We start from the raw sequence: 19,211 nt of genomic DNA on the forward strand, positions 1-19,211 counted from the left end.
TTTAGCTCAGCCATCTTCCCTCTATCCCCACTATAGGCCCCTGGATAAACCCAATACCAGCAGGGCACAAAGCCCTGTGGACTGGGAGTGCCTTGGTGTGACTGGCTGTTTCCTTCCCCTCCCAGGCTCGCAGGAGAGGGAACTTGCTGACAGTGAAACTTAACTGTACGAAAATCTTGAAACAAGGGTCAGGCTTTCTCTAAAGGAGAATTCTAGCATGAAGGAAGAATCCTGCCTGCTTTTCTTAAACTCTCAAAAAGTATTCCTTAATATTGACAAAAAAAAAAATGCTGCAGTTGCAAGCCAGGGTTTTCAGTCTTGACACATCAAAATTTGTGATAACAAATTATTTGATTTGAATCTTTCCAACACAAAAAAAGCATGCACAGTAGAGACAGTTTATAAAGCTGGGCAATGAAGCAAGGTCAGTCCCTCTAATCTAAATGCAGCAATCCTTATGTTACATCACACGAAGCCTTCTAAGCAACCTTTCCATGGCTTGCTGAAATTGCACACTTCACAATCTTCCCTTTCATGCTTCCTTTGTTACATAATTTAGCAGGGATATTTTGGATGAGATTCTCATCGGCACACATTTATCTTTTAGCACAAATGGTTTCCCATCTCCTCCCCCTCCCTTGGGCTATCTGAGCTGGCTGGGCATTGTGTGCGGTTGGAGTGGAGGGCATTCTGGTAATTACTTTTCATTATTACCTTCACAACAGCATCCTTCACAATTTAAGGTTGCCAGTGCTTCAGCAGCCCCGAGATCCCAACCCAGACTTTAATAACGTGTTTCTAAAAAGGGGGTTAAATGTTGTTTATACATCACTTTTCTGGACGCGGCAAATTTCACTTGCACCTGCCAATGGCTTACTGATAAATATACACTGGTAGAAGTTAAACAGCAGTGGGCCAGTGAGTTAGATAAATGTCACATGACACCATAAGCATTGAAGGTTAGTGTTTTCCCAGCTCTCACACTCTGGTAGACATAAACTCTTTTCTTAAAACAGATTAAAAATAAATAAATCCTCTTAGCAAGGTAAAAAAATATATAAAAAAGCATATTCAAAGCACAAAATAAATTTCTCTTAAAGTCCATCGCAGTCATCTGCTCACTTTCCTGCCTCTTGGATGTTAATTATGATTTACTCAAGATTTGTGGTCAATTTTTAAGTATAAAAGCATCTCATATGACTGGTTGCCAATTCTGAAGTCTAAAGGCCTTGCTTTATATTGCTGTAGTAGAATAGAGAATATAATCAAAGTTTGACCTTCAACTTTAATCCTATAAACAGAGAATTTGCTTACTTTACCTTGGAAACGGATGTGATTCATCACAGTAGCCCATAAATAACATGTCAAACTGTTAGACCGATCAATGAAAATAAGTTATTGAAAAATAATGTGATTGTAAGGTCTCTATGTAAACCAGCTTAGTGTTATTTTAAAATGAGGCAGGCTTGCTGTTTGGAGTAAATCTTTTTTTTTTTTTTTTTTTTTTAAGGATTGTCACTAGACATAAAATGCAGTAAATATTAATTATGTTGGATGCACACTAGCTATTCTTTTTTTGGCAAAAATACATTAATGTAAAGAAAAATTCTGTCTCTAGAAGAAGAAACTGTAAATGGCAGGTTTCCTACTCTGGTGCTTAGTGCTGTGTCTAAACCAAAAACCTAGGATGCGTTCTTGTGCATGTGAGAGCTGAAAGGAATGTTGCAATCACTGAAAATGTGTGTTGTGGACCTCAAAGGTGTGCAGAAGTTCTAGGAAGAGATCTAATTCTCAGTGTGAGTACCAGTGAATATCACTGAATACCAGTTTAAATAAAATATTGATAACTATTTCATGGCTTGTGTTCTCAATAGGAATATTCAAATAACAGTGTGTTTCACTATTACCTTTCAGGTGTCTTCTTGCTTCCAAAAATTCTGATTTAAAATTTGTCAACATAGTTGCACAGTTATTCACACAGTTATTCAAATGATATGCTTCACCCGGAAAGACAAACATGTGAAGACACTGAACTGAACTGAATATCAAAATGAATCCTTGCCTTTGGTGCACAGATATTACTGCAATTTTACTATCCAGCTAACCAAACATCTATTTTACTGACATGGAGCATCAGGCTGATTTTAGCCTACTGTATCCGAATCAGACCTTGTCCAGCATTTAGACTGACAGGATAGAGAATTTGTTTCAACTCTTCATTTCAGTAATAGAGGACATACTTCTCATATCTAAAAATTATACTAGTTATTTTAATGCCAAAATACAAATAATATTTTTATCCTACTTTGTTCAGAAGTTCTTGTTTGTACATGATGGAGTCTTTCAATGTAAATAATTAACATATGAATAGGCTTTATAGCGCTTATTGAGAGCAGAAAGCAATGGAATAACATCCAAAGACAGCTATGAACATTCTCTTTTTCCTTTCATTGGTGCCATCACATCAATCAGAAAATATTCTGCTGAGTTTATTTGGAGAAAGAATATAAGATAAGCAGAGATGGTTATGAGATTTTCTGACAGAACAGCTCTTCAGATTTAATACATTTTGCACAAATACAGATTTGTATTTTCATTTGTTGATATAAATGCAACTTAGCTGGAGTCAGAAGTATTCTGGATCTGCATCTTAGTGGGAACTCTTGGACTTTTCCTCTGTCACTGACTTAATTCATTTATTTATATCTCAGACATGGTGGAAGGAGATGAAGAAATCCTGTGGAGACCCTATGAATCTCTGCTGCTGATTCCCAGCAGCCCTAGGACGTGCTCCTTTCTGCCTCCAAAGAAACACTATTTCCCTTGCCTGCTACATCCTCCTGTTCTTGCGAAGCCTCTGCCTACCTCAGAGCTACAACTTTACCCGAGCAAAGAGATCCATCAGTTCTGGCAGAAGGTCATCTCCATGATGAAACCCTTCCTGTGACAGAAGCCCTCAGAAATGGGCTTCCCAGCAGCACCAGGTGATGTTCTGATGCTTTTCTTATATCAATAGCAGAGCTGAGAGAATGCCTCACCTTGCCATCTAAATATATAGAATTACTGGATCAGAGCTGGGCAGCAGTTTGGAAGTTTGATTTCCATCATGCCCCACCGAGGCATCATAGTGAACGATGAGGTTTAAAGAATGACAATGAAATTGCTCAGGACTGTTTATGTAAACCTTCCCGGAAATACATGAGGTAGGAAGAGAAAATGCACCAATGTGCCTTTTTGCTAGTATAACAAATGGTGTTGCCATTCTCAGCTGCCTGGGACTGGTGCTTTCAGCTCTTCTGTGCTGCCTGTAAAATGAACTGACTTCTGCAGTCAGCATTTACAGACGTGCTTCTATACATTGGTATTGAAAAAATCTTATACAGAATGACTTCCGTAGCCAATAAATTTTGCTTTCTATTTCTTCTTCTTCTTTTTTTTTTTTAAATGTAATATTATATTAGACCATCAAGTGTTAAAAATCATCCTCATTGACAAAACTTATAAATGGCTTTCTTACTGTAACATTCCTGAAAGAACCTGCTATGTCATTTTCTAAATTCTGTATGGATATTTTGTCTGGTTTTACAGATTATTACTTTGAACCTGAATATTTATTTGTGGAAAGAGAAAAAAATTCTGACAGAAATGCTGCAGGATCAGTTCTTCAATCTTTGTAGCACAGCCTTAAGCAGGTTTGTTCTACTTACTGTTATGGGGGTAAAAATTGAAATTGCTCAATCTGGGAATAGAGAAGAAACTCACCCTTACAGTGCTTTAATTTCTCTAAGAAACCAGTCATTAATAAAAAAAAAAGAATGTGGAAATAAAACTTTCTGTTGTTATTACTGTTACTGCTTTATTAAAAGAAGCATATATGTTAAGACAGAATAGCAGTATCATGTCATTATTGCTTTCTCTAATGTCTCCTGCTTTTTCATATGCATATGCAAACAGATGCTATGGGTCAGAAATCTTTTTTGTCGTTTATACTGGTAATGTAACTAATTCACCCATGCGTGCTGTACTGATCTCATAACACATGCCATTTTATCTCACACATTACTCAACACATTGAGGAAAAAAAAGAGCCTGAAATATCAGAAAGAATAATTGAAGGACATAAGGCTGTGACTGAGGCAGGAGAAGTGGTGCTGAGGTTTATAGATGTAGTTAATACTACTGTAAGCAGCACTGTTGCTGGCAATTCTATCAGTTTAAGAAAAAAAGTCACTTACTGAGTTCCTTGTATAGGGTTGAGCAACTCACTAAAAATAAATCATCTGTTCCTTTCTACTGCCATGAAATAGAAGAGAAATATAAGCATTGTTGTTAACAACAAGGCTGACCTTTGAGATTCTTCTGCCCCAGAGCTGACGAGATTATAGGGGAGGGAGAGTTTATAGCAGAGATTTTAGAAACAAATGCTTTACGATTTCATTCTACATTTTGAAAAAAATACTGCAGAAAAATGTTTGGTCTTTTGGGACATCTTTCATGACTCTTATACATTCCCCATCAGATTCAGCTTTTATAAAATCTCATGAGGTGTTTGTACTGCATTGTTGCCAACTCTCACTTTTTATGGCAAAACTTCAAATAACTGATACTGGAGTAATGCAGCTACCTGAGCAACTCATTTTTCACAAAGAAGCAGAAAAATATGGTGTCCAGCTGATGGGGCTGTAGGCAGGATCAGTAGGACACCAAAATAAATAATTAATTATTGTTTATAAAACTAATTATTATTAATCATGCTGGTGATAGTATCCATGCAGATTGCAAGGGAGAGATAGAGAACAGAATAGCAACCTTTCTGCTTCATCAGAAAGGCAAAACTGAAAAACAGGCAACGGTAAAGGCGGTGTTAGCACAACTTCATACATTTCTATCCTAAAAGTTTATCTCTATGGCTTTGAATGTACTGTCCACTTACAACATCCTTCTGTTTGCTATTTTAGTTGCATTTAATAGTTTATATGCATTTCAACTTTTGCTTTTAGAAAATTTGTAACGAAATTATTCATGGGTAATATTTAAATTTATCTGGAAATTCAAAAGCAAAATGGTATTCAGCAGATCTCTTGAACCTATGTTAACATGTTTGCAAAAGGAAAATACAAGACTGCTAAATGAAAAAGTACTGAAACTATCAGCTCTTTTAGCTCCTTCCAACTGAAGTCATTCTATGATTCCACGATTCTGTGACGATAATCCTCTTAAAAATTTTTCTACCTACATGTGAAGCTTTCAGTAATGTTACCATTACTTATAACACCCAGGCAGTTTTACAGGAATCAGCAGAACTGTTCTTCAGTAAATTGTTTGCTGGAAAATATTCTGTAGATATATAAGAAGTAATAAATAAAACTGAAATTTTATTCTCCCTTACAGCTTTGCTGTGATGAATTTCAGGAAAAGATTTACACTTATGACTAAGGAAGGTGTCATCAGTTCTTGTAATCTGCCCTTCAGGAGAGTGCATTATGTTACACAATTCATTACATATCAGATTGGTCTATTCTAAGACTGTTCCATAACAAAAAAACCAAACAAACAAACAAAACCCGACCAAAAAAAACAAAAGAAAAAAATACCCAAATCTGCAATTTTTTTACTGCATCATGTAAAAGATTCACCCACGAGTAGAACATTTTTATTCATCCTTAGAGAACATAGTTGTCTCAACAGGCCAGCATGTACTTGCAGTACGAAAGTAACTTATCACCAGTGGGAATATGTTGACTTTGTTGCTCTGGTTTCTCTTATTTGAAAAGTACAGGAATAAATAACTTACGGGACAATAACTCATAATTTCAGTGTAAACATAATGATATAACTCCTGTGACTCTGAAATTCTCTTGACAGATGAACAGAAGGAATAGAAATTAAAATAACTGTAATATTTGAAATTTTAAGAAAGATATAACTGAACAACTAGTGAGAAGTAAATATCCATTCTAATTTTTTTCCATTAGTTTGCAGAGAAAGAACTGTCTTCTAAAGTTAACATTTTAATTTGTGAGTTTTTTAATATAACTGAAGTTCAAACCTCTTTTTTTTTATAGAATCTTTTGGTTCTATAGTAATGAAGGTATTTCATCAGTGTTTTTGTATTTCTATGGTTTCGACCATCAGTGATGACAGAAAACAAATATATCTTTTTCAAGCAACTCTTTATTTGTTTCTTCAGTTACAGAGGAGTTAATTTACTGATGGTATATAGAAAACTATAATATGGTGAGTCATTGTAGCTACAAGTGAAACTTGGGAAACAACACTTTAATTTGCTGTTGTAATTAATGAGATGGCACAGTTGCCTCTGCAGAAGACATCTTGTCAATCTTAGAATTTTCAAATTCCTTTGTGGTTAAAACAGTCACCAAAACAATTACAAATTAAAAATAATTCCGTATTTTTGTTCCCGGATGCTGTGATAGAATTATCTTTATGATTAATTCCCTTATTGTGTTGTTTCTCATCTGATGAATTGACAGGAATATTTGAGTAATTTATTTTGCATAAACCCCAGTCAGCCTTATGGCAATTATCCATATGGAATTCTTTGTTCACTCATTTTAGAAAATGCAAAAACACTTCTCTAGTAGAGAACCCGACTTGTTTATAGACTGTTGTCATGGGAGTTTTTGTCACCACCATGATTTATGGAGGACTGCAGTTTAATCATTCTTTTATCATGGTCACTGCTTGACATTAAAGTGCTGGGCATGTATTTCCCAGTTCTACTTCCTATATAAACTATTAACAAACTTAAAAGAAATATATGAAATAAAACAATCTTTAGATACCAGCTAATTGAGTACGAAGAGAAATTCTTATTGCAATCCTTTTAGGGAGACTAGACTAATTCTGAGAATACACTTCAGGATTAACTTTTTTATTTCACAGATAGTTAAAGGATTTTCTGTGAAAAGACTATATATTTCCAGGCTCTTGTGTTTTGCTAGAACAGTGTTAATAACAACTATTATCTGAGATCTCAAACAACCAGATATCTCAGAGAAAATTCTTTCAGCAAAATAAGTTAATTTTAGATTTATTTCAATGGAAATTTCTCTGTGGGCGTGAATATTAACTTCATCTCACTCAAGCATTCTATTTCTTTAGTTTTCGCTACTACAGATGCTGTGATTTTTAGTCTGAGTCTATAACACTACATTTACAGACCTTTTTGAGGAAGATACATGCCTGTTCATTCGGTGAATATTTGTTTTGTACACGAACAACAAGAATTTTTCTTCCATATCTGACCTTCCCTCATCTGAGTTACAAGTTAAATAGCAGACTTTTGGACTAACACCATAATTTAATAAGCAATACAATGTATTTGCATGAGCTATTTCTGCAACACAAAAAGAAAAAACATTTTCCACTAGAACTAGTCATCTAGATTTGTCTACCAGTTAATAAAGAAAGAGAGGGATCTCTAGAATGATTTATCTCACCTGTTCTAGTGATAGATTGAATTGTTCCATGAGGGACTTTTTTTCCCATTGACTGCAGAGGGTGTTAGACAGCTAGTTTAGAGGAAGGTCTCACATTTGGACTGGTAGATTTAGATATGAAGAAAACCTGAATTTTTTTTCAGTTGAAAATCTAGGCTGTTAACATGACATAAGTAATTACATTACTTCCTGTAATGCCACTTCAAAAAATTGATTGATTGGTTCAGTCTCGTCCTTACATATGTGATAAATGACTAAGTACAGGATATTTTCTCTGAGATGAAACATGCTATTTCCCAAGAAAATGCTTTCTGCTATCATTGATCATGACGTGTTGAAAGCAAGTGTACCAGCCTTTCTTGTGAATGTCTGGTGCTGCTGTAACATAAATAAGATTTTATATTAATATATGTTCTGTTGCTCACACAGGTTTACCTTGAAATGATTAGCAGATATGATCAGCTTTTACCACTAGTACTTACATGCTGCCATTGGTATAGTAGTTACATTGAATTACTAAGGTTTTTGCCATTTGATCCTAGACATATTAATGTTTACTTTTCATGTTACATGTAACCATACTCCTTCCCTATTGTACCCGTTCACAAAAGCCAAGGACTTGTCAACAGGAAGATCAGAAAGTTATCTGAATTTGGATGGGAAAGAAGTCTTCTGATGGACCTTTCTTCTGGGGGAAGTAAAAGCATTTTATCCATACTTTCACATTTCTCCACAAAAATAAATAAACAAAAACTAACACACACACACACACAAAACAAAAACAAACAAACAAAAAACCCAGCGCCAGTACAAGCAACTGAACAATTTAAAACCCCATAGCAAAAATTTTCCCTCCCTACAGTTATTTCTGACATTTACCTGAGCAAGTAAGAGCAGTTACTTGGAACATGAACTGAGACTCAGTCCAAAAAAAGTATCTTAGTTACCACTTTTGCATCCATGCTTCTGTGTGGTTGTGTGGCTGGGAAAAATGATATTCACTCTTTTTTTGTTTTATAATAATTAATATTTTTTAAATAGCCAGTGCTGCTTCTTTCTTCTCAACCCACTATGTCAATACTCAGCATATGTTCTGGTTTTTATTGATGGCAACAAAATCCTGGACAAAGAAACTAAATTGAAGGTGATGTGTGCAAAGACCATTTCACCTCCATAGTGATAATTCTCAAGTATTAGAGTACGGACTGCAAGATTCTTGTAGTGTCTTGGCAAGCTCAGTTGTGAATACAAATTTTCTTCTAGTATTAATATTAAATGAGATAATTAAGATGAAAGAATAAGGATAGGTGTCATGGAAACAAAACATTATTTGCTAAACTATCTCTGTAGACTAGCTTTATGCTGTATGTGATATAACTGTAAATATCATCATGCAAATGTATCGATCATGAAGGGTTATTTAATTAAGCCAAAGAATTATGTTTGCCTTTACTTTTTTTTCCTTGTTGATGCCCTTCTAACTGACAGCAGCATTTCCCACATTACTTAGGCAGCACTAAGCACAACTCTCAGCTCTTAGTCTCTTGATTTGGTGGATTTCTCCCTCTTCCCATACAGATATCCAATGTTTTCAAATCACAGTGACCAGAAAATAACTGACTTGTGTTACTACAGATCATGGGCTTGTGTTCCAGGGATTGCCTAGATAGAAATAGATCTGGCCTCAGTCTTCAGTGGAGGTTTCTGAACTGAGAGACCAGGATCTTCACTGTGCTTTAATTGTGTAGGTGAACAGATCCTCTGCCTCTCCTAAATCAGTGCCTGCTTAGTTTGATGTCACAGGTAGCTCCTCTGTCAAATTATATTGAATATAAACAATAAAGGTTTGGTACTTAGCAGCTCCCAAATAGGATAAGATGAAAAAGTTCCTACAAAAATAAAAGTTCTACTTGTCATCATTGAACATCCATTTTTCATCAAATAGTTAAAAAATTTTGACATTTTGTACATACATTTATTCCTATCTTTGAGGGAAATTCACAGAGAAATAATTAATTTTCTTCTCATCCAGAAGTAGAAAATCAATAACAGTACATCACACATTTAAAGAGCATTTTACTGATAATAACATCAGAATATACTGCTAATTATAGATCACATACTTGCTACATATTAAAGTTAAGAAGAACTTCTAACATTCTTTTTGAGCATTCATATTCTTAAAATTTATTATGTCTGTCATCAGGTACCATGACATCACTAGGTGAATTCAAATAAACGCTTAGTATTCAAGATCCTTGGCGTGTACCAATTTTTCAGGCTGCTAAGTGAAAGTAAAGATGTCAGTGTAGCTATCTATAATACCGCAATGTTCATGAATTACACATGGATCAGATAGAAAGTGGGAAACTAGAGATTGGCTAACAGACTTTTCCTATACAAATATGCTGAAACTGTACCTTTTAATATATTCCTGTGATAAATCAATGAGATTTAAAACATTTGACTATTTAAGTACCTTCATTTGAATTTCTTGAAGTGTAAAGCTTTCCTATCATTATTAAAATAAATAAGCAAACTGTTTGTGTCTAATCCTTTGCAAATACTCAACTGTAAAAAATAAGGATTCCAATCCTGCAGTTTTTTTGCTATTTGAAACAAGCTGGGAAATGCAGGCACATATATTCTGTGACTGACCCCAAGATCCTATTTATTTGTTTTTAGACTCTATGTTATGTTCACCCTGAATAGGTCAGCAGAATTCTGAGGCACTTTAGAAAAAAGGTTAAGCTTCCTTTTTTGTTTCCAAAGAATGGATGTAGAGGAAAACAGAACTGGTAGGAAATTTGCCCCAGTAGACCTCTACACAAAACTGCTGCTGTGGGATATTGGAAAACTAGAAAACCAAGTGATATGTACTATTGCTTGTTCAAAGTATTTGTACAAAATGACCAAGAGGCAGGATTGATTTTTTGTTCTGTTATATTATCCTTGTTACCAAGGCTAAATTTTCAATACTGAAATTAGGTTCATACGTATGGTGTCAGGGACAAAAAACATTACGGATTTGTCCATCATTTTAACTAATCATAAAATGTTCAATATCAATTTTCACATTCATTTTTAGCTTGTCTTAAGACATCTTAAGAAATGTGGAAGGTATCTTTTCTTGCACAGTACTTGAAAATCTTTTTGTGTTCATGTCTACATTCCTAGAGTTTTTGATTGCAAGATTAGCTGAATGAGCAGTTCATGTAAGTCACTGTCAACCTAAACTAATGACTGAACAGATAAGAACTCTTATTTTGCAATGTTGCAGCACCTCTGGGGAGCCATTCTGAAGCAGTGGTACTGAAAATGGATGAAAGAATCTCTTTTTTTCTTTGGATAGAAGCAATACAGTCTATAATCTATGAAGTTCTGTTTTAGTTTCTCTGCAGACACACAGGTAATATGACTATTTATTACACAGGTAATATGGTGACAGATTTGGTTGAGCTTATAAATCTTTAATAATGTATTTGCAATGCATTTTTTTTGCACTATTTAGATTTATATGTCAATAGTTCAGAATAGAAGCTCTGTTGTAGAACGATCGCATTGTCCTCAATTGTGAAGGATTATTAATCTGCCTTTGAGATCATAAGTGGTTATAATGAGTTGTGTTGGGTTTTTGTATGAATTTCTTATTTATATCTAAAATACTTAATTGGTGAAATGCTGCAGAGGCAATTCACAGGTTCTCAAAGGCTCTGGTTTGAGAAATTTTTATATGTAACAATCTGACTACAATCAAATTTGGCTACTGACAGTGCACACAATATTGTGATCCACTGGTTTTCACATCTTTCTGAACCTGAGAACAATTAAATATTCTGGGGAGAAGAGAAGGTAAACAGTGCAAGTCATCTTTGAATATGAGCAGAAGCCAATAAATATTAGTCTATTGCTCTGTTGGCTTCCAAATGTCTTTAATATCAGAGTATCTTAAAGTATGTCAATTTGTTGATTATGTATTTAGAATTTTATCAAAAACAATAAACAGCATATCTCTTTCTCCAGGATGAATATTCACAGTTTTATATTCAGGTAAAAGAGAATCACTGTCCAGGAGTTTTCATTGACCAGCAAGGTGCCATCCACCACTCATTCATATTATCATGGCTATAAATGACAATTTTGGAATACTCTCTCCAGGAGTTGGTCTCATTTTTTAGGCATGTTTGGAAATTTCTCTGGAAACAGGACAGGAGGACAAGGGAAGAAGAGGCTTATCTTAGGATAAGAACTCATTATCTTCTCCATCTCAAAGTGAGAAATCACTGTAGCTCTTGGTAAAAAAAGATACAATTTTATAGAAGAATATACTTTTGCTGTTCAGATCTCCCTGCTCATGATAATGACAATTAAACAAGGGATTCACATAATGACAGAAAAACAGAATTACAGGGGTTGGAAGTGATCTCCCAAGATCATTGAGTCCAACCTGCCTGCAAAGCAGGCTACCTACAGCAGTCTGCACAGGTAGACGTCCAGGTGGGTCTTGAACATTTCCAGATAAGGAAACTCCACAACCACCTTGGCCACCTTGGGCAGCCTGATCCAGTGCTCTGTCACCCTTACTGTAAAAAGGTCCTTCCCATATTGGTGCAGAGCTTCCTATGCTCAAGTTTTTAAAGTTTCTCATTGTCCTGTCCTCACAGACTGCTAAAAAGAGTTTGGCCGTGTCCCTTTGTCTCCCACACTTAAGATACTTGTTCAATAAGACCAAATGCCGGGTTCTGCACTTCATCTACAACAGCCCCAGGTGACGCTATAGGCTTGGGGCGGTGTGGCTGGAGGACTGCGTAGAGGAAATGGACCTGGGGGTATTGATTGATGCTCGGCTGAACATGAGCCGACAGTGTGCCCAGGTGGCCAAGAAGGCCAATGGCATCCTGGCTTGCATCAGAAACAGCGTTGCAAGCAGGAGCAGAGAGGTGATTGTTCCCCTATATTCAGCACTCGTGAGGCCGCACCTCGAGTGCTGTGTCCAGTTTTGGGCCCCTCACTGCAAGAAAGACATTGAGGAACGTGTTCAAAGGAAGGCAACACAGCTGTGAGGGGTCTGGAGCTCAGGGCTTATGAGGAGAGGCTGAAGGAGCTGGGAATGTTCAGCCTGGAGAAGAGGAGGCTCAGGGGAGACCTCATTGCTCTCTATAACTTCCTGAAGGGAGGCTGTAGTGAGCTGGGGGTCGGCCTCTTCTCTCGTGTCATTAGTGATAGGACCAGAGGGAATGGCTTCAAGCTACGGCAGGGGAGATTCAGGCTGGACATGAGGAAGTATTACTTTTCAGAAAGGGTGGTCAGGCACTGGAATGGGCTGCCCAGGGAGGTGGTGGAGTCACCGAGCCTGGGGGTGTTCAAGGAAAGGCTGGATGTTGTGTTGAGGGACATGGTTTAGTGGGAGCTACTGGGAATAGGTGAACGGTTGGACTGGATGACCTTTTAGGTCTTTTCCAACCTTGGTGATTCTATGATTCTATGATACTCATGAACATTAATCAGGTCTCATCTGAGTCTTCTTTTCTCAAGGCTGAACAGACCCAGGTTGCTCAGCCTTTCCTCACAGGGGACATGCTCTAGGACCTTTATCATCTTTGTGGCCCTTTGCTAAACTCTCTCCAAGAGATCCCTGTATTTTTGTGTACTGGAGAGCCCAGAAATTGATACAGCAGTCCAAGTGAGGCCTGACCAGGGCAGAGTAGAGGGAAAGGATCACTTCCCTTTACCTGCTGGCCACACTCCTCTTAATGCACCCCAGGATCCCATTGGCCCATTGGATTCATCTCTTAAGAACGACTATGCTTAATGTGCTTAATGATTAGCTCAAAATCATTTTTCATATTATGAAAAATAATCTCAATTAAATTCTAAATTATACTGGTTCTGGTTTATTCTGATTTACCCTGTGTTAATCTATTATAAAAAAGTCTATTATGCAATTAATTCAAACTTTGGACTAGAGTATCCACTGAATATTACTATTTGAAATTACTTGCTAAGGACTGGCATCTGAAACAGAGACACATTATTTTCTATGCTATTAGCATTAGATGATGACGAAATAAAGACATAACTATGCTGCCAACTATGCTGCAGTGTATACTAGGAAGACAAGTTTGGCTTATTATCAAAGCCTCAAAACATGCATAATCATATAAATGCAAATGCATACATTAAAACCTGTCAATGTTTGAAGGAACAGTTATGTTTAAACACGTAATTATCAAGGATAGTGCAGAGTAGGTCCATTTATTTAACACAAAATAGATCAAGAATTCGGATTACTAAACCTTAATTGTATTGATACAAACTTTTGTGAGTAAAGCAACCCTATTATAGAAAAATGTTAAAAATATTTCTATATAAGGACATTCAATCATTTATGAGTTTTCAAAGCAGCATCACAAAAAGAACCAGAATTAAAAGGGAAATTTCAGTATCTTGATATGGAATTAAATCCAAACTGTTTCAGAAGATTATTTAGTTACTATTATTATTATTATTAGTTATTGTTTTTCTCCTTAGACCAGTGTCAGTGTGATTTTATTGTGAATGCCAAAGGAGATAACTGGTCCAGGTGATCCTAGTACAAAAGCCCATGAAGGCTAAGGGCTTGCATTTAATTTCACCTCATTTGACAGTGGATCACTCTGCACTCTGATCAGATTGCAGTGGCCTGACAAAAGTCACTGAAATTATGTGATTTTTTTTTTTTTTTCTAAAGTAGGCACTCAATCTTCTCCTTGGAGAATGACTTCCATTAACAATGGATGATACATACTAAAAGAAAAAAAAAAAGAAGAAATATGCTGTAAAATTGGAAAATACTAAGAAGTGAAATTGATGGCAAATCTGTCTTCAGAGATTATCTAATAGTTAATATTGTTTTTGATTTAAGAGTGAGGATAAACTAAAAGCAAACTGTAAACTTACAGAAACTTTATGAAAAAGATTTTGAATGTATTATTTAATGGATAAATAAAAGCAGAACTGAGATGTCTGTACTGAGCAAAGAAATCAATTAAACTTAATTTCGGGAACACAACTGAAAATAAAAACTGAGGCTACAGTTTTGCAAATGATCAAGTAGAAGTATTAATTAAGTAATTAAAAATTAAATTAGAAAGAAATAAAGGCATGCTGTCTTACACTGGAGGGAGGTAGATGGAAAAACAAGTGTCAGTCACCCTGAATTTGGCAACAAAATCATGCAATAGGAAGAAATAGGCCCCACATTCTGTTGTTTTTAGTAATCTATTCCTTTTTAACTTAATTTGGTGCCGTTTCCTACAACTCCCCTCCAATAAAATGATGCAACATTCCACCTTTTTCACCTAAAATAGAGAGGTGTCAGTAGGCTTCTAAGAGCAAGCAAACTAGAGATATATTGACACTAAATACTGAAAGACATGAAAACATGATGAGTTAATAGAATGACACCATTCTGCTTTCAAGCAGAGCTGTGAAATATGAAACACAATCTATGAGCTGTTCCTGTGCAAATCGTAATCAATATCTGGATTTTTAAAATGCATATTTAGGTTTCAGGGTCATCAGTACTTGTGTGATATTTTATCTGTTTTAATGCGAGTACATAAAATGACTGTTCTGATTTGGAGCTTACTCAAATACATGGAAATTGTACTATACTAGTAGCAAACTTAGTAGCTGCAATCATCATGTAACTCTTTAAAGCATACAGATGCACTAAGTTGGATGTTGATACATTTTATCAACCATTAGACCTGAAAAACGAGATTATGTAGTGATATATTTCTTATTCTGAATATTAGTATCTCAAAGTACTATGAAAATACATTTTATTTTTATCAAGATGAGGAACAAAGAAATCCAAAATATATCTGTACAATACCTGCTCTGAAATAGTGCACCTTCCTACAGAAAGTCTTATACCTGATACTAGCATAGAAATCAAGATTGACTCTTCATCTAAGAAGAAGAGAAAAGAACATTAAATTCTTTTCAGGTTTGATGAAAACTGAGTTAGAAGTGACTTCAAACCCAAGAGAACTTGCAGGGATGAGTAGAAGTATACTAACTTACAGGATTATTTTGAGTATGGTCTTTGTTTTGTTTTTAATCAAGGAATTTAAATCAGGTAAGTATTTCTTCCAGCAGCTGTATGATTCTCAGTAGTATTTATATTGACCTCTTAATTGTTATGAAAACATGTATTTTGGTACAATTATCATTAACCTGCAAGCAATAACCTTTTACATGTTTATAAAGTGGTTGCAGTGCTTGTTATTATAACCCACTTTCTGTGCAGTTCATTTAGTGTGCTCTGTTTTTAACACAAATGTAATCCACTCTGCATTTTCCATTTAAAATGCATAAGGCAAAGTGCATCATAACAGGATGTAACTACGTATTAATCAAATTAGCACAACACTTCAAAGGCTCTGGCTTTTTACTAGGCTACTGTTAGATCACAATTCATGATGGAAAGAAGCAGTGTAATGAAAGGTTTGGCAAGGGAGCTGTTTGTTTTCTTTCCAGAAAGATATATTGTGGGTTAATTTTCATGACGGGAAAAAATGCAGAGGAAAAGTAACGCTAAGCATTAAGCTAAAGCACAATAAATGGAATTTAAAATACTACTGTGGCTTTGCTATTGACAAACGTAAATGTACTAATTAGTTGATGACACAACAGAGCTCAAATGACTTATTGTTTAATTATTCAAACTTCATGACCCAAACAAAGAAGAGTCAGATTATTCAATATTCACATTGTGAAACAGGAATGTCAAAGGTTCCTTCTCCTTCATATGTTTAACACAGTACAGATCCACATGAATCTTCAGGTAATATTTTAACAGAACTATTTTCTCAATGCTTTCAAGTACATGCTTTCTGTTTCCATCACTTTAAATTATATTACAGAATATGAAGGCCTTGTGGCATACTGACTCATTCATGGAATAGTCATGATGTAGGAAACCCAATCTAAGATGCTTTCAGTGTGGTACAGAAGAGCATCAGCAATATACAAGAGAAAAGTATCTGGATTCTCTTTACAATGAGAAGACTCTCAATGATATGTGAAAGTGATTTTCCTGCTTGAATGTATAATCTAACATCATTACAATTTGAGATGGTTGATGCTGAACTTCTGCATTAACTTTTAAATGCACTGAATTGTATTTGCCTCATTAATGTATTTCCTTTTTTTTTTTTTTTTTTTTTTTCCAGGATGCAGGGCAGTTGGCAAACAGTGCTGAAGCTGGGAAACTCCCGTTGACTTTGAAGATGGACCCCAGGTCTTCCTTAAAGCAGCAGTAACTTCCTTGTCTTATAGCTCCCAACATCTACTCTTTGCCACTTCTTTATTTATTTGTATGAACTTTTATGCATGCAAGATATTTATGTTGTTTTTGTTTTCTAGATAAAAAAGTACTCACTATACTCATTACTCACTTCTGTTTATTCCCAATAGATGAAGGAAATAATACTCAATCCTCCAGTTTATATTTTTTTAATTATAGAAAATGTCTCTATGGCCCTATCTCTATTTTCATTATTGAAACATATTATTAAAAGCAAAGTTTTCTCTTGAAAAAAAAAAAAGGTATGAATATCTCTTCTGAGAAGCTGAAAACAACTGAAATTTATCCTATGGAAGCCTGCTTTGACATACTTGATTTGACATGCACAGAAGCTCTTGCTGCAGAAAATCACTGAGGAAATGTTACGTACCTTAAGTTATGATGGCAGTGCTTGAAAAGGGAAGATTGAAGGTGACAGGCTAAATCTTTAGGAACCTCTCAATTATGTGAGAATGCAGTCAGTGAAAATTCAGAAACTGCTTAGAGATTAAAAATGTAAAACACATTCTAAAAACACATACATACTTTCACCTACCTAGATTATAGATATGGTATCTATATATGAGTTTTATATGAATAATAATATAAAGATGCATTGGTTGTCCTTATACCTCAGATCTGGGTATTACCTAACATACGTTTCAAATGGTACTGGAATCATCCATTGCTTAAAATACAATTCAATACACATTTTGACAGAGAAGCTTAGTATTTAAATATTTTCTGCCCTTTGCTAATTATTGTGGGACTGAATTGGAACCCTAAAGCAAATAGATTAATATCCACATTTGACTTTTTTAACAAAAATTTTTAACCACTGTATCTTTAGTACTTTTTTAAAATTTATTTCTATTTCCTCTTTTGAAGAAGATAAATTACTGACAAATATCCATTAATGTTATTACAGACAGTTATATTATAGATAAGATGACTGTGAAACTTCACTTGAAGAACTGGCATCTAATAATTGAATATTCTTACTACTGTATTTACATTTAGTTCTGACTCTTCCATGTACAGACATATTTTTATCACAAAATCTCCAGTTAGCTTCAGTTTGGGTTTAAATTTAAACGTACAGTCTGAATTACTTTTTTTTGTACCGTATCTGTAATGCTGGGTTCACACAAGCTGCCTTGATAAAATTTAATGCTATCACACCCTCTTTGAGAATAACTAGAAAGAAATACTGAGCTAAATGTTGGCCTTAATCATTCAAAATTCCATAGAAATGGTTGAATAAAAATTGCATGGTTAAACAGAGAGAAAGGAGAATATCCACTCTTTGCTGGATGAGGCTGGGAATGTGACCACTGAGGATAAGGAAAAGGCGGAGGTTCTGAATGCCTTCTTTACGTCTGTCTTTAAAAGTCAGACCAGTTATCCTCAGGATACCCCTCTCTCTGACCTGGTAATCTCGGCCGGGAAGCACACTAACCCCCCTGTGATTCTGAAAGAAACAGTCAGAGACCTACTGCTCCAGCTGGACTGTCACAAGTCGATGGGGCCAGATGAGATCCACCCGAGAGTGCTGAGGGAACTGGCGGAGGTGATAGCCGAGCCGCTTTCCATCATCTATCAGTGCTCCTTGTTGACTGGTGAGGTCCCAGATGACTGGAGGCTTGCCAATGTGACTCCCATTTATAAGAAAGGTCGTAAGGAGGATCCGGGGAACTACAGGCCTGTCAGCCTGACCTCGGTGCCAGGGAAGGTTATGGAGCAGATTGTCTTGAGGGAGATCATGCGGCATGTGCAGGGTGACCGGGGGATCAGGCCTAGCCAGCATGGGTTTATGAAGGGCAGGTCCTGCTTGACCAACCTGATCTCCTTCTATGATCTAGTGACCCATCTGGTGGATGAAGGAAAGGCTGTTGATGTGGTCTACCTAGACTTCAGCAAAGCCTTTGACACTGTCTCCCACAGCATTCTCCTGCAGAAGCTGGCAGCCAGAGGCTTGGATGGGTACACTCTTGGCTGGGTAAGGAGCTGGCTGGAGGGCCGGGCACAGAGAGTGGTGGTGAATGGAGTCAAATCCAGCTGGCGACCGGTCGTGAGTGGTGTTCCGCAGGGGTCGGTGCTGGGGCCTGTCCTCTTCAATATCTTTATTGATGACCTCGATGAGGGCATCGAGTGCACCCTCAGTAAATTCGCAGATGACACTAAATTGGCTGGAAGTGTGGATCTGCCTGGGGGTAGCGAGGCCCTACAGAGGGATCTGGACAGGCTGGAGAGCTGGGCTGGAGCCAATGGAATGAGTTTCAACAAGGCCAAATGCCGGGTCCTGCACTTCGGCCACAACAACCCCAGGCGACGCTACAGGCTTGGGGCGGTGTGGCTGGAGGACTGCGTAGAGGAAATGGACCTGGGGGTATTGATTGATGCTCGGCTGAACA

Source organism: Lagopus muta, chromosome Z (assembly GCF_023343835.1).
Source record: "Lagopus muta isolate bLagMut1 chromosome Z, bLagMut1 primary, whole genome shotgun sequence".
Classification (NCBI taxonomy): Eukaryota; Metazoa; Chordata; class Aves; order Galliformes; family Phasianidae; genus Lagopus; species Lagopus muta.